The sequence below is a fragment of the Sparus aurata genome, chromosome 18 (assembly GCF_900880675.1).
Source record: "Sparus aurata chromosome 18, fSpaAur1.1, whole genome shotgun sequence".
NCBI classification, from domain to species: domain Eukaryota; kingdom Metazoa; phylum Chordata; class Actinopteri; order Spariformes; family Sparidae; genus Sparus; species Sparus aurata.
Genome location: NC_044204.1, coordinates 16,250,285 through 16,265,752, shown reverse-complemented (window position 1 = coordinate 16,265,752; position 15,468 = coordinate 16,250,285).

Below are 15,468 nucleotides of genomic sequence, written 5' to 3'. Positions count from 1 at the left end.
CTTTTGCTCCATTCAACTTTTTGTTCTTGGGGACAGTTTTTCCCTGCGTGCCCTTTGACCCCGGCGTACGTCAGCACTCCTCGACAGCGTCAGACGCGGCCTTAGCCTACATGTTGGACTAGTTTCGGGAATGCATTGGTGAGCGGCTGTATTAGGATTCAAATGGGTCAGTCTTGTCGCAATACGCAATCACACACACACACACACACACACACATGCACACAAAGGCACACAGGTACTGTAGAGGAACTGGGACAAGCCACATGCTGCTTCACAGATTTCTCTGCACCTGGGACAAGCACAAGACCTTCACCGCGCGCATATGTGTGTGAAAGTGTGTGTGTGTGTGTGGCTCTGAAGGTGAAGTGCGGGTAAATCTTGCAGGATAAACAAGATGTCTGGGTTCCACCACACTGGCTTTCCTGATTAGTTTTGAAGTGCATACAGTACACACACATACACACACACACACACACTGGGCTGAAACAGAAGCCACTTAGTGTATCAAGGGGAAGGTGAGGAAACATTATGCTGATATGTTACATGTGAGCTGAAGTCATGGAGTCTTAGAACGCGGCTCCCCTGCACAGCCGCCCACCCTGGTCCTCCCACAATACACTCGAGCAAGGCGGCACTGTGGGGGATGAGTAATATGCATGCTCTTTGTGGGGGCCGGCTCGCGTCCAAGTATTTTTTCTTCTTCTTTTCTTTTTTAGACATTTGATTACAATTTGCTCTTTTAATGGAAGCACTTTGGGCGTACTGTACAAAAAGGTTGTAACAGAACTCATTCAGGAGCAGTCTAATGCCTCAAAATGTCACAAGTACAGTTTTGGGAAAAGTCAAGTCGGCCTTATTATGCCACGTTGACCTTTCCCTCTCAGTCTGTCCTGCATTTAAATTACAGTACATGATGTATTATTGTGTTAACATTTGTGGCCTGAAGACACACACACACACTACGCTTGAAGAATTGTCCGAGCTTTCAAATTACATTTCCATGTGTGTGTGTGTGTGTGTGTGTGTGTGTGTGTGTGTGTGTGTTTGCACAGTTTGTCCTGAGATGCCTCGAAAACAGGTTCTTCTGCTTTGTAAGCTATATGCCCTGCAGCAGAAATAACTGCGATGATAACCTAGTTTTCTATCTAGTGTGAGCGTCTGTGTGTGTGTGTGTTTGGGGGGGGGGGCGAAGGAGAAGAGAGGTGGAAAAGGTGAGGCATGGCTCTGTGACGGCTGGTGTGTGTGTTGTAAGGGGTTGAGGAGCACATCAGTAAAGGGTCATTACATTAACTCCTGTAGGATCCAAGCAGGGCCTGATGACAGCCCTCTGAGACACACACACACACACACACACACACACACACACTCACACCTGCAGCTGCTGCAGCAGAGATTGTTAGCTGGAGCTCAGCACACATGTAAGACTGCTGCCGTTACTGTGTGGCAGTTACAGAAAGATATCATTAAGTTTGCAGACACTGATTTTGAGAGATGGCTCGATGTAATTCTTTTGTTCAGCGATAAACTCGAATGGAAATTGAGACATGCGAAAGTAATTTATCTGTAATGCATTTCAAAAAAGTTTATGAAAGTTTATTGAAAAAACAAAATTTGATCCTTTCGTTATCAAAAACATATTTTTAAGGGGCTTTGTGGAACAATTTGTAGCAATTGACATGTACTAATCATTACTTTATTGGCCATATGTAAGAGGATTATAATGTGACATATTTTGTTTATATGTGGCGGACCCTGCCCCTTTTCTAGCTTCAGACAGTGTCCTGGAGACCTTATTTTGCACATAGCTTTCTCATAAACAATACAGTTACTTCTGATCAACCCAAATAGGCTTCAGGCTTAAATCAAATGTGCAATATGTATGAATTTACTGTTTCCAGTGTGCTTCAACCATCCTGTTTAAAACATTTCTTTTCTTTTATAACTTGGCACTACAACCGCAAGAGCATTGTTTCTGTACACAAGTCACTGGAAAAGGAGTGACTGTAAAACGGTGAATACCTTTTCAAAGTCACAACCCCTGAAATGAATATTTTTCATTTTATTATTACTATTATCAATGAAAGACAAACACATGCATGTTCCTAACTGGTTCAGTTGGTGAAGGACTTTCTTTGACTTTTTTGCATTTGTAAGAAACTTCCATAGCTCTCTTCAACACATCTATGGTCTACAAAGTCTGTGTAGCTTGAGCAGCACATACGTGGAGCCGCAGCTTCAGCCGTCCGTCTGTTTCGTGCAGGATGAGGCACAGCATTTTGTGTTGTCATCCCAGTTTTGGCAGTTCTCACATCCAAATGCACAATCTGTAGAAGCATATCTGTTCCATCAGATGCGCAGGAGACAGACGACAGAAAAGCAGTTGAAACAAGTCCAATATTCAGTCACCTTTCAGCTCTGTTTTGGTCTCCACCAACTCCATGGATAAACATCTGGTTCTTCAGCAGTAAATGTTCCTCTGTGTTCACCAGATAGTCATCACACTGTCTATCTGTTGTTTGATGCTTATCATATTTTTTGTGTTGCTGTTGCTTGCTGTCTGCTGTTGGAAAAAGGTGATGACGAGTGTTTAAACAATTAACAGTTGGGAAAATTTCTCTTTTAATTTTGGAATTTACACCTAGTCTTTTGATCGATTGTCAATTTAAATGCAAGGATTTTGGAAGTTTACATTGAATTGAGTGAACTGCCAGTATAAAACATACTACTGGTGACTGGTTTACAGATCAAGCCTCCTGGACTGCTCACTAACTCATCGGTGTAGCCCCTTTAATATTAAACATGCTTGATATTTACGTTTTAATATCTGGATGATTTTAATGAGACTTTACAAGCCAGACCACAACAACCAATGAGAGAGGCGTCCTGGAGCAGCTGACAGTGTTGTCAAGCGATGGTAAACCTTGAGGCTGACATTGGCTAGCATGCTACTGTTGACAGACACTTAAAATCTCCCCTCCAAATCTTACTTAAGAATAGAAAACCTGTGTTGACCGCATCTCCCCACTCATCCATACTCATTTAACCTTCTGCTTTTGTTTTTTCTCACTGCAACACGTTACTACAGCAAGCTGTTTCACCACGCTAAACTCTATTTTGTTTATGTCTGCTTCCCCATGAGATCACAGATCGGTTTTCACTGCTCATTCAAAATGTATTGATATTGAGCTTGTCGCATAAACAAATTGCACTATACTGCACTGTAATGGCCACAAATGTAATACATTTTCCGGAAATGTAATAGCCGCTGCCTACTACAAATGTAACACGCAATTTCCCACAAATGTAATAACTATTACATATGCAGGGATTTATTATGTTTGTGGGGACGTGAGCAACAAACCTGGCAAGTGTGAAGTAGATCAGATGAACGATTCTCAAGATACATGATTAACAGACAGATGGACAGACTCTGTTTATAGTTAGATGTCTTTTTGGAGCAAAGAAAGTCAAATTACAGTCAACCTCTCTGTTCTTACTTCCTCATATAGCCTCTTGGCTACTGATCAGCATGTGCTGGGTCCTTTCAAAAACACACAATGTAAATCTGCAGCTGTTATTGTTGTGCACAATGCAACATGTGCCCACAAAACTGTCTTCCTGTCTGCTACTGTTAAGATTCTGTCACTTCGACAGCATTCTTAAAAATGTGTTATTTATTTCCCTGCAACAATCACTGCCACACTGTTTTCTAGGCAGTGTTATTGAGCAGAGAGAGCCGTAATGGCCAGGTAGACGGAAAACAGCTCTTTTGCGCTGGGGGTTACGATTGATGAGGCTCATTGTAGCCGCGCAGGAAGCTAATGAGTCAGAACCACGAGTCAAGCTGTCTGGAAATCACACCGCCCCCAAAAAAGCCCAATGTGACATCTTCAACACCAAACAAATGCAGAGGGAGAGACGCACAGACTGAAAATAAGACACCAGAGAGGGGAGCTTATGCCGCTGCTTTACTCCAACAGTCATTCATTTCCCTAAAAAGCATTTTAGCTTAAGCACGCACAAATTACAAACTGAAAGTGAATCTCAGCACATTTTCCCATAAACAATAGGTATATGTAGTGTGTAAAAATAGAACAGTGGCAGCGGAAAAGAACATCTGTCGGCAAAAGATGCAGACAAAAGCACAAAAACAGTACAATGTTCCTCTTTCTTAATTTACCTTAAAGGGTATTAAGGCAGAAAGAAATCAGTCCTCGTCTTTTAATGGCAATCAGTCCTTTCCACCTCAGAGACCAGATTAATGGACTAATGGACGCTTTCAAACCACATGAGACCAGCTTTTGTCCCGATAACAGCTACCACAAAAGTATAAACCCTGTAGCATTCCGGTGATGAAGCTTACATTACAGACATCAGTGTGTTTCCTGATTGTTGGTTTAAATCTGCATTCATTGATTTTTGGCCACTGGGGCTGCAGACGAGCTGTTAGCACAGAATTGACATATTTGTTTGCTTCATGTTGAACGTGTTAGTTAACAGTTGCCTCTTTAAACTTGTGTTTTTGGTTTCAACTAAGTGTGACATCACCCATTGGTTGCGGACTACAGTTTTGAACCCTTGAGTTTGGCATTGAGGCCATCACCATCTTTGTTTCGTGCAGCCAGAAGTGACCATATTTGGATGCTCCATGGTAGCGACCTGGCAATCACAATGTAGCCACGCCCTAAAACACACCCTGCTAGTCATCCATTTTACTCTCAATGGGACCCAAATTTACAAAATGAACACCATGCTGAATTGAAGAAGACATGAAACTAATGATTGAGGCATTAAACTCGTTAGAAAAAAAGAGAAGTAGGGTCAATTTCTCGTAAGCTTACTTAGCATCTGACTTCTTTATGAAACCAGTCCCGTCACCCCCTGCTGGCCATTACAAGGAACGCAGGTTCAAGGCACTTCTGGATTGGCTTCACTTTTCAGACCAGAAATCTCTTTCCAAATTGTATGCTGTCAGTAGTTTCCACCAACTTGTGAAGGATGTATCTGCCTTTTTTATCTGCTTAAAGCTCCACTGTGTTCACCAGCTCATTGCTAACGTTGTTAGCTTACAGTGGGTTTATCGTGGCATCTTAACTGAAAGCAGGAGCTGGTTTGAAGCAAGGCTGATGAAAACATTAAGAGTGACCCCAAAACCCGAACCAAAACAATGAGGTGAAAGACACCACAACACAGCGCACAGCTGAGGGGAACCACAGAACTGGCAAGACTTGTTTGCAGGTTTATTACTTTGAGTGGCACCTTTCATTACACGTCATTAGATCTGTTGCAAATAGAAAGTATAAGGTCTTGCCACTGAGCAGCCATGTTGTAAAAGCTTCGAAGTCCCAGCTCCTGTGGAAATTAGTGGGGGCGGAGCCAGATCATTACTTCAGATGGTCACCTGGACATACAAACGTCATGTATAGAACTGCCAGTCAAATCTGAGGACAAAAATGGTTCAAAAGTTTTGTGACTTTGCCCCAAAATAAGGTTTAGAACACCTTTTCCTAAAGAGTATATTAACTGCTCTGCTCACATCGGTGCAACAACGTAATAGGCTGATATCCTTCCCAGTATAAAGCACATGATTGGCTTTTGGGGAGGGATGTGTCTTTCTAATATTTCTGGTATAGAGCAGCTAAAGTTATTCATTTCTTGTCTAATGCCATCTGAATGTTCCTTGAGTGATTCCTGGGTGATTTATGTGACAGAGAGTATCATCTTCTTGGAAGTACCGACTCCCCCGAGAATACACGATAGAGGGATGAACCTGATTTGTTTTGGCATCATAGTGTTTATCCAGTGTATGCCACAAATATTCAAGCCACCTTCAGGATAAATTCTCATAACTTTGAAGAGCCACAGGCTTTTTCATCCAGCGCCATCATCAGGTCATAATTTAAATACTTTGATTTATGACCAGGACTGGGATTCCTACGATCAAAAAGTTTCATCAGCTTGGACCTTATTTTTTGTGCCTGTGGAATTTGGCTCTTCAGTCACGTGTTACTTAAGAAGACTCTTAATGTGGCAGGATCCATACGGTTCAGGAGGCTTTAGTGGAATTTAGTCACAATGTACAGTACACTGCATATTCAGGCTGGATTTGAATAATACTAACGCTATGTTATGAAATGAAATGTCATCTATTAAATTTACATTCTGAGAAAATGCCACTGAAATGTAATTTTCTGGAAAATAACAACAGGAGTGGTCTGTTTACCTACTGCAGATTCATTCATCCACTAAAAACATTTCTGCCTTTAGAGAGGGAAAATATTTGTCAAACAGAGCCTCCAATTTGCCAGTTAATCCATTTGCACCGTGTTAAACTCACATTCATCAAGGGGTGCATTTATCCGCCGTGGCTGCACTCTCATGCCTCACTCAGCAGTCGAAAAACCAAGCTCGATTTGCTCCAGCGAACATGAGACCGTCCTTCTGCTGGAAGACGGGGATGTTGTTCTGTAGCTGACCATGACCTCTGACCTCCCTGTAGAGGCGGAGATGGAGCCAAAAGGAGAATCTCCCCTCAGGGTTCAAACAGCATATTAAAAAGAAAAGAAAAAGCACCTTCACTGACATATATGTCTTTAAAAATAACATCAAATTCCACACCGACACTCAGAGAAAAAAATATTGACACAAATCCTTTCCCTCAGGGCAGAATAGTTACTACCTCACAGCACAGTGCATCACTGTTGGCCAGTTCTTACCTTCATTGTGGAAACAATGGAAAGGTGTGACACTACAGCAGATTAAAGTCTTCACCGCAGAATGACTGACAAATGAACCACGCACCCCATCGGAGCAGCACGGAAGACTCCTAAAGGAGAACCATATTTATAGAAAAGCATTCAGACAACAATGGCTCAACATCTTAAGTCTTATGAAGCACTTTTTCTTCGGCGCTATGGCTGCACACAGTCATGGGAAAACAAAGCCACTCCATCCAGACGCAAAGGAGGCATCATCCTGAGCCATTATCCACTTGTGAATCTGATTCGGAGTCATTTCAGCGCTGCAGTGCCCTAGTGGCCTCTCATCTGCTTCGCTAAGCCTGCCCACCCATTACATGCAAGTACTCGACCACACTTGAGTGCCCTGTGATGTACAGATGGTAGATTTCCCTCTTTCCAGACAATTCTGTCACTTCCACATGAAGTTCAGGTCTGGGCCATGGAACAGCTGGAGGTGGGCACTGAGCTCATCTTCAGTCTGAAGTGCACTGCACCGATCACCTCCAAATGGCTTCATGAAAGGTGGAATTTTCACTTGATTTTCTGTGCTTCCACTCTGTCTTCAGTCAGATCAATCAAGCATCCATAATAAGAGCTGCCCACTACATTACCTTCATGTCCCACAGCCCTGTTTTGTCTGACGTCCCAGCTTCTAAGTATAGGCTCTTGCCCTGATTTAAAGGGATAGTTTGGTTGTGGGGGAACTGTGCTATTTTTCTCTGTCTCATCCACGCCTCTTTTATGTTTCTGTTTGAAGGTACAGTGTGCTGAACAGATGGATCTTATCTCAGTGTAAATACACTTCCGATGCACAGAGTTTGATGCTTTTTTCTTAACAGTGTGGACCTACTGCAAAGGCAGTGAGGTTACAGTATGAAGCACACCGTGTTTGATCCAAACACATTTGGCACGTTCAACCAGCTATACATTTCTGGAGGAGTATAAAAGCCTTCTTCCCAATCTGAGTGAAGCTGCTATGGATGGCGTTTGATATTTTCTTATTTACAGTGAATGATGATTGGAAAGTGCATCTTGGGAATTTCTGAGAGTGAGGGAAGAAGATATACACCACTGTTATGTCTGTGAGTTTAACGCGAAGCTTGAGTCAGAAGGTTGTTCCCTTAGTGTTTACTTACTTGTACTTGAATTCTAGGTTCAATTTTGAGTTCAAATGTTTTAATGTAAGCACACAATTAGCTTTATTCTGTGGCTTGCTGTGGTCAGTCAAAGCTTCACTTCACTGTGAGAGAGTCAGTGCACCTGGCTGTTATCTGGCACTAGTTACTGCATGTACCTCCTGACAGCCTCTGCAGTTTTTATTTAGCCACTTGTATCCTTTTTCCAAGCACATAACCACATTTTAATACCATCATGTAGCATTTACAGATGTATCTTATTGAAATATGGTGAGATTCTGTTAACGACAGGCCTTATTTAAGATAGTTATCCAAAAAACACTTAACAAAAACATAGCTTTTCCTTGCTTCCAGTCTTTATGCTAAGCTAGGCTAATTGCCTCCTGGGTAGCATTAGAGAAATCAGCAAAAACAAGACAGATTTTGATGTGTCCAACTGAAAAAAGTCCCGACCCTTAGTCTGATTGATGGACTTCAGTCATGCGCAGTAAGTGCAGAGGGAACACAGGAGGGCAGATAGCTTATTAGGGGGCTCACAACAGCCACAGTCACCATATTCTCGTTCTTATTTTCTCTTTTATTTTGTTAGAGCGTTAGATTTATTGATTGCTGTCTGGATATTCTGAGACTTTCTACAAATATGACAAAAGCTGCTTCTAAAAAACAAATTACCAACACCAACTTCAACACACACACTTTCTGCACAGCAGTGTGGTATTGATCTTCTCACATAACTCTCGTAAATAATTAAGAAATAAGCCTGTTTCCTAAAATGTAGTATTCCTTCTCATTTAAACTGATAAAGAAGAAACGATGACAGACTAAATCATTGGTCACGGGTTATTGATCAGTGTGAGAGATTCTTCAAATATAAATATAAAACATAACATGACATCATTTCTCTGAACCTCATGCATTTGGATGAAGGTAGAAATGGTTAGATGTGTTTTTAAATGAATAATATGCTTTCACCAAAGGTTTCTGAAAATAACTTTGTACATCATCGATTTATTTAATCTTAGCATCAAAGAAGACACGTGAACATACAATATATAGCATGCAGAGGAGGGCAGCTGTTGTAGGCGGTTGGCTCTTCTCTCCTTTCTTTTTCTTATTTCTTTTTTTTTTTTTGCTTAAACACAGGCGGAAATGAGGCGTTCACACATTTATAGATCAATTCTGGTGATGGTTTTGAATCCGTCTGCAGGGGACGTGGCCGGTGGGAGATGCGAGAAGAGGCGTAAATGTTGGTGGGAGAATGCTTGCCCTGCAGCAAAGAGTGTGTGAGCATATATGCAAGTGTGTGTGTGTGTGTGTGTGTGTGAGCACATGTGCATATGCAAGTGTAGTTTTCATGAATAAATTACTGCAGTGGAAACAGTCTTTGCATTAAGTTTTTAAAGCAAAATTGTAAAAGTAAATAAAAAACAATGGCATCCAGATAAGAGGGACAATAATGAAACAACTGAGTAAACAAATTATACTACTGAAACCACCTGGTTATAATTTATGTGACAGGATAACAAAAAAAAAATGGTTTATCAAGCAAGGTTCTTATTCTTATGTTGATGTTTGCTAAGGACCAAATACCTAATTACTGTTTTTAATGACACCTAATTCAAAAAAAGGAACAAATCCTGTCCTCGGGATGAGGCTCACAGCGTTGCCTGGTGGAAGACATGCTGGAAACGCTGTCCCAGTTTGCTTGTGCTCCGCTTCCTCTGTCTTCTCCACAGCAGCCGGGACCCCCCACCAGCAGCAGCAGATGTAGCCACAACACTTTACTGAGCTGTTTTGTGCTGAGCCATTACAAATGTGACTGAAGGAGGGCGACACCGGATAACCTTCACTGACACACAACATGCATCCCCACAAGGACAAACTTGGCATGTGATAACTGTGTCATCATTTTTCAATCCTGCAGGTAACATGAAGACCGGGACTGAGTTTGGGTGCGAGGCCCCGAGGTGTGTTTCTTTAGCTGTGTAATTATCATTATGGGTGAAAAAAAAAACGACCAAATATAGCTCGAGAATAATAGCAAATAGAATTGTAATTATGTGTAAAAAGTCAATCAATAACATTGTCAAATCCTGCGTTATGAAATGTGCCAAGTCCTTGCGGAACGTCCCTCTTAAAGGACATTTACCTGAGCAGATCTGTTGATTAGAAACACAAAGCAGACTGTTCCAGTGCCCTCCAGGCATTCGAGCTGCAGTAGCCTGCAGCAGACATATTATCCAGCCGTCAGAGACTTCGACAGGGGGAGAAAGAGACAATCCCAGCACAGAAGATTAGACTAATGAATGCAATTGCTGTGAAGGGAAGTTTCAACTTTAAGCCAGCACCTGTTCCTGTTATGTTTTTCTTATTAAGGGGAAGACTCCAACTTTACATTGTAACTGTAAACTAAACAAAATTTACATGACAGAAGTCATGATATGAAAACCGAAGGTGAGATTCTCAAGGCAGCTGCTTTCTTTTCAATGGTGAGTGATTTAAATTCACTTGTGTACCCGACTTTGAAGGAGACAGATACGAATAAATATGCATGTAATGTGTATTTGCATGCGCAGGGCTGCTCTTATTACAGTGCCTCTGGTCTAAAAGGAGAAAAGGTAATTAAATGCAACTCATGATATATTGTGTGTGGATGATTTGCTTAAAGGTGCAATATTTATAATTTATCCAACTGTCTAATTCATGTTACAAACAAAGAAGGGGGAAGCATTTTATCAGAGTAACCGCTAACTGTAGCAAGTTAGCTTGGTGGTCCAGACTGGGAGCTCAGAGCACCAGGGGAGAGTTGGTGTTTACACTGCAAGCACAGGAGCTTTGGACCGGACAGGCCGAGGCTTGTTGATTAGATATCATGATGTGAAAATTGCTCAAAAATCTTACATATTGCAACTTTAAGTTGTTTAATGATGCTGGACTGGGGATTTCTTTATGAAAGACTCACTGCTCAATATTTTCATAATAGCAATGGATCAAATGATGATGTGTAAAGTTGAAAGGAGTCACTCATGGTGACAAACAAAGGAGAATTATCACCCTCCATCGCACACTTACATACAAAACATAATCTTTCATTGATCTTATTGATCTTGGGAAGCATTGCAATGGTGGGGTACGTAAATGACTCACAGAGAAAATGGGATTTTGATCCACTGAAGCCCTCTGTTTCCTGGCCTGATTGCTGGGAAAATCTCGCTTCATTTCGCCTCTCTATTGAGGCAGGCTCTGTATAAATAGGCACACTGGAAATAGACCCTCACTCTCAGAGGAGCCTCTCAGGAAAGGGCCTGGACCAATAGCCAGATTTCAAACACTGAGATATAGGCCAGAACGTTACAGACATCTGGACTGTAGTGATGGTTTGTGGAATCCCTTCACATTTTAAGAAGAAAGTAAACAGTAGTTTTAAATCTTTTGAATCAGCATATCTGCCAGATTTAACAGCAGTCTTTCATACAGAGATGTTTGACGCACTGAAAATGTTTCCTCCTGCAGCCAAAACATTTATTCATTTACTATCCATTTAGTCTTCTATGCCTCATTTACTGTGTGCCATGACGTCCGTAGCAGTTGTCCTCAACAGTGTTTGCAGGTCGGTTTTGTTCTTCTTTCATCCCTGCTGTCGCAATTATGTTTTACATGAACAAACATGTTTTCCCCAAAGATGTCCATGTTCCTCACAGGGTGTTAATTATGGATGATCTCACAAGATCTTTCTAACAGATATCTAATGACTGTGCAACTCCTGCAACTACAAAACATGTCATTTTGGATTTGATATTTTTATTATCAACAATCTATCTACCTTATCTACAATATAGTCTTTAATCCAGAGTTATGACGGAATGTCTAAAATACAGTCTCCTTTTAGCTCTACTCTACTTTTGGTCTCCACCAACTCTTTAGGGGAATATTTTTGCTTTAGCTGCCAAGTCCTCCATTATGTTCAACAGTTCAGTATTTGCTTACTTTCTCTATGTACCAATGTTAAAAGAGCTGAATATTGTTGGTGAAACCAATGCTGATGAGAACAGTGTGAAACGGTCGAGGGGTTGTAGGGGTGTAGACGTGACTCTGAACAAACATGTCGACCAGGTTACTTCGCTGTCTTTGTGGCTCTTTTCTGTTCTTGGTCTGGTATGGATGTATAAAGAGCTGTCGGTCTCTGTGTCTGTTTGGCAGAGGGCGGGGCTGAGCTACCCTGTGTAGCTGTTAAACAATCAGAAAACATTGTTTTATATCTTGGATTCTGCATAGTATATCTAAAACAAAAGACTATTAAGGCAACACTATATAACTTTTTTTACCTTAAAATAGCAGCTTCAAAATTATTTTGATTTTAAACTCTCTTGTGATAGGTTTAGGTTGTCTCTGTCTCCTATCACCCATGTTTCTGCACCATGTAACTTCAGTGAGAGGGTAGGATCACAGCGTTGAACACATCCTTACTTCAACACACAAGTTTTCAACACATAACATTGTTATGACGTACTGGGTTTTGTTAGCTCCTACATTATATCTGACAAACTGTTACAGACCTGGGATTAGTATTTATGACAGTGGTGTTGCACTCAGAAACTGTGGGCATGCCAAATAGCACAGAATGCCAGTTTCTACATGATATTGCATTAAGTTATAATTGCGCTTGTCGATGTAAAGATAATTAATATAATCAAGCACTTTAGCTGCACCAGACTTTTCCGGATCTAGGAGAAAAAAGCTGACCTAAATCATATCCCCTGTAGACACGGATGTATCACTAGGTGGACTATCGTTTTCCTTTCATCGTGTTCCAGTCAGAGCATATTAATATTATGTCTACAAAAATGCATTGGCAGATGGATTTGTAATCAATTAAATGTGCTCATGTTTCCAGTATTTCCCAAATCTTGTTGAGTCCAAGAATCCAAAAATGTGATGAAACAGTGACAAGGTGTGACCACATCTGCTATGAGTGATCACGTGCCACTGTGTTCCCATGGGGGCTGATCATCATGTCAGATTCATTTACAATGGTCCGGTTACACTGAACCGCACACAAACACAAAAGGTCTTTTGATTTGGCCTCTGATTTTTATAAATGGCCCTTTATGCTGCATTTTCCAAGTAATAAAATTGTTTTTGACAATGAATAGGATGATTCTTAGCAGTGAATGGAGAAGCTCTGGTGTGATGCTGGCAGAAAGGGAGAGAGAGAGAGAGAGCAAAAAGCAGGAAAGTCTCAGAGGAATAAAATGGCTGCCTAAAGGAATCTAACCCAAATCTCCTTCACTTTCCATCCCTTGAGTGGCACAGCACTTCAAGGGAAACTGATTTGCATGCAATTGTCTTCTGATTAAATCCCAATCTATTTTTACACCTCAGTGATGAGACAGCCTTTGTAATAAGTCTTTCTTTACACTGAGGACTCTCAGCGCTGGTCCATACGTCTGAAGGATGACGGTCGTAAGCGCTCCACCTGATGCAACCAAAGATGCTTGCAAACCATTCAGCCAACTGCAGCACAGGTTCTTTGAGACCGACAGTGGAGGTGGCTGTAGCTCAGGTGGTAGACTGCGTCGGTTATTACTTGTAGGGTTAGGGATTTGTTGCCCAGCTCCACATGTCACAGTGTCCTTGTGCAGGACACTGAACCCCAAGTTGCTTCCCAAATGTAACTCCCAGGACCTGCTTTTAACTGTCCTGTAGTGACAGAACTTAACTCTGGACACATGAGCAATGGAGGCAGTGGGAGGTAAATTAAGTTAAATATCCAGAGGAGGGCTATTTACAACACCACATCATCAAAGTCAATCACATTATCTCTTTAATCCCACTGGAAGAAAAACAAATATCAAAGTGTCGATGGAAGCATTACAGACTATTATTATCCTCGCAGAGGAACGATTGCAGATTTGGAACAATCACTGAGTTTAACTGAAGCAAATTTGTGGGCCAAGGTGAAAGAGCTCATTATCCTTTGTCATTAGTGGTTTAGTCCAAGAGGTGGATCCCGTAACTCTCAGTAGTCTCGATGGCAATTAACTTTCAGGGGTACAAGCCATGTTCTGATGTAAAACAGTGGTAGTTAAAGGGCTTCTCGTTATGGTGAAGTCAAGATGCTGATAGGAAGGAAATGTTAATGCAAGTATTCTGTTGGCATACTTACCATAAATTACAGAATGACATAGCTTTGAAGAGCAGTTCATATCTATTTTACTTCACTGGGTAATTTTTTCCCTGTCCTTTGCAGCCAAATTGTCACCAGAGTGTCCAAATACAGACAGCATTTTTCTCCAGACAAGACCAGGCATCTGTCTGCTAACGAGTTTTTAATTATACGAGGATTAATTCAGCTGGGATCATAGCTGACAGGCACGGACATATCCCCCAAATATTAAGTTGAACATTCCCACTGACACAATGTTCACATGTACCTAAATGTGCAAATGGAAGTGTAAACAAGAACGTACAGTATTAACTCATTAGGGCTTAAAGGACAAACAAGGAACAGAAGGTGTAATATTTGTCCGTCAGGCCTCTTCAGCAGTATAATCCGTGACTTTTCTCTGAGTAATATGACTCACTGGTGATTCAACCCACAGCCAGTTTATGAAAGCTTTTTCCTTTTCTACACACGTCTGGAAAGATGCCCTAGCACACAGAAAAACTGAGGCGTTTTGTTTTTGGTTTGATCTTAAAGTTGCTTATTGATTAGTTTAGCCACTAGGGGGCAGAGAGGGCTGCAAAACAAGCTCTGACATATTCTCACCTTAGTTCTTTTTTTTTAAGATTTTTTCTGGCATAGACACATTTATTAAGCAGTAGACAGATAGGAAATATGGGAGAGAGAGAGGGATGTGACATGCAGCAAAGGACCTCCGGCCGGATTCGAACCTGGGTCAGCTGCGTATGCGGCATGCGCTCTAACCACTCAACCACCTGCGCGCCTCTCACCTTAGTTCTTAAGGCCCCCACACACTGCCCAGACTAACGGCCAGCTGTCTTTATCCGACCACTCTGTTGCCTCTCGTCTGACCCGTTCGGCAGAAAAGTTGCATTGAAACATAACGCCTCAACGACACAGTAGCGTGTACGTTCTGCGCTTGCGCGAGATGCAATAAGTCTCCTTAACATTGGGTGGCGCTAGTCTTGTGCCAGTAATCCAAAACATGAAAACAGGAAATGACGAAACGGATTGCATAGAAAACCAAAGCGCACACCATAGAGTTCAGCGGCGCACGCAGAATTCCGCCACTCCCACACACCGCGCTGATTCGCTAGCAAAGCGCCAATCAGAGTATCCAATGGCTCAGACGGCCGACAGCCAACGGCTAGCCCACAATAATACATCATCCCTGCAGCTCTCTACTGAGACCTTCAGATTCACTAACAGAAGCTACACAAATGCCAATATGCGTGCAGGAATAGGGCTCTTTGTTTGAATTCAATATGTTGTGTCTGTGTTGTCTCTGGTCAAATAGGTAGCGTACCTCCTTTCTAAACACAGATGACCAGGTTTTAATATCAAGACGATTAAATTCTTACTATCCTCTAATTATAAGCTTTCAGATCTTTATAAGCTGCGGTGTCAC